We start from the raw sequence: 2,382 nt of genomic DNA, 5'->3' as shown, positions 1-2,382 counted from the left end.
AAGCATTGATTCCTAATTTTCCAGTTTCCCTAATTTCCCATTTTCTAGGACCATGACCCTTTCCAAACTATGACAGTCGGTGCACTCACTACCCTTGTCCCTTAACTTGGTCTGTCTACAACCGCATGCATTATGGCGCACTTCCATTATCTTTGTTATACATATGTCATTTGTTAACAATTTTATTAAAAGATAATCTTGCATAGTTTACGAAGCTAACGTCCTGATATCTTATGAATAAGAAAGATAATGCAAAATAATATTTATATTATTGGTATTCAATACCGACGAGTTAATGAGTAAGACACACGTACATCTTTATTGCCGAAAGGACTAGCCTATGCAACAGGTTTTTTCAAATCGATTACAGGGGCGACTTTCATACTGGAGACAGTGGAAGAAGAAAAGAGGTAATGCTGTTCGGTCACTTCTACCTAAGCAAAAAATACATAAAGCAAGTCTAATTTTCTCAAAAGGGCCCATGTTACAACTTGAGATAATGACAAGGACAAAAACTTTCTTGATCTAATTCTCGTTATTATTTTCAGTATTGGCAGATGTTTAACAAAAAGAAATTATGAGTCATATGTTGAACACTGTGGCACTGACACCATAAACACTTCATGTCATTTAGGGTGTCGAACCAGGTAAGAACCAGGAATAATGGATTTAAGTTGGATAAATTTAGATTTAGAAAGGACATAGGTAAGTACTGGTTTTCTAACAGAGTTGTAGATGCGTGGAACAGTCTTCCCAGTGGGGTGATAGAGGCTAGGACCTTGGGTAGCTTTAAGAAGAGACTGGACAAATATATGAGTGGGAGGGGCTGGGTTTGATTGGTGTTAAGGGGTACGGGAGTTATTTCTTGAGTAGCTTTAGGTAGATGTCGTTTTGATAAGGACCTGCCTCGTATGGGCCAGTAGGCCTTCTGCAGTGTTCCTACGTTCTTATGTTCTTATGTAAATCCGAAGAAATGCATACTAGGTAAGCTTATTTTTGTAACAAGTCCTTTTCAGTCAAGGTCGTCCACTAATAACTGATGTGTGTTGCATCTCAGTTCAAAAAAGCATTGTCAAAACTTTTCCACATGATACCAAACACGATTCATTGTTCAGGAGTTTCTGACGTTCACTGCTTGTATCGCTGCACAAAGTTGTAAAAATCTTTTAATTTATCAAGAGAGCTTTGATGAAGTTTTCCATTTCCAATGAATCATTGATTATTGACATTACTCATTTTGCATGTTTTTTTTTTTCTAGAAGGAAGATTCTCTCTCTGATAGCTGCGGTGTATGCAGGAAACCGATGGATCGACTTTCCTGATGAGAGTTACTGGTTCTCTATGTTTCCCCTGTTATTGACAATATTCTATCGATGGATATTCCCACACAATGCACCCATTAGATCTCGTGAAGATTTCCTTGACTTCAGGATGTCATCTATTATTCTAGGGGCAAGCGGCCCGCAAAAAACACCAGGGCTCTACTTCCAAACTAGCCAAAGTAAGGCAGTATTTGTAAGATTCATGGACTCGTCAATTTGCAGCGTGTTAGACTCACTGCTTTTGACGCAGATTACTAGTTGGAAGAAAACATTTTTCTTACATGCAATTAAAGCGGCGTGCAAATGTATTATTGCAAAGAGGGATTGTAACCTTTTTTTTTCCTGTCTTATGCCAGGTATGCGAATTATCATGTCTTTTGAACACGCAAGCATATATTTTCAGCGATAGTGTGTGGCATTCTGTTTTAGCTAAAGTGTGGTTAATAAAGTGTGAGACTCGAAATACGTCCTTTTAAGCTACAATGACTGAATATGGCTCCAGTTATGTTTTGCTCTTACGTACTTTTTCCAGATGAAATCTGGATAAAGCAACTGGCTTGTCTTATACGTTATGTTGAGCTTGTAGGTGACGACGTAAATAAAACAGATTAAAACAACAAAAAAGTATACACTCTAGATTGGAGCTTTCAGCATCACCAATCAACGCAAATTCCAACTGTTTCATTTGCCCTCTATTCTTACATTCACGAGACGAAAACAAAAGGAGAAACACGTCATATATTGTCACTCAGGCCAGACAAGATCTAAGGCACACTGAGTTTACGACAGATTTGTTTTCATTTCGTCCAGTAGTCGAGAACACTGTGCATCGAATTTGTGAACAATAACAGTAACATACCGAGCATAGTGTGTCCCCAGCAGGTGGATGCTCAAAACTAGGAAATCCTTCAAGTGTAATTGCACCCCACTGCAGTACACTAATTTATTTGCAACAATTATGTTCCTATTTAATGTTATGATGAATATGCTTGAAATCTAATAAAAGCGAAAAATTTATCCGAATTCCGCCGCTGCGGAATTTTTCTCACGCACCTCGAGA

This window comes from Cherax quadricarinatus, chromosome 21 (assembly GCF_038502225.1).
Source record: "Cherax quadricarinatus isolate ZL_2023a chromosome 21, ASM3850222v1, whole genome shotgun sequence".
NCBI classification, from domain to species: domain Eukaryota; kingdom Metazoa; phylum Arthropoda; class Malacostraca; order Decapoda; family Parastacidae; genus Cherax; species Cherax quadricarinatus.
This window is presented reverse-complemented; position numbering follows the sequence as displayed.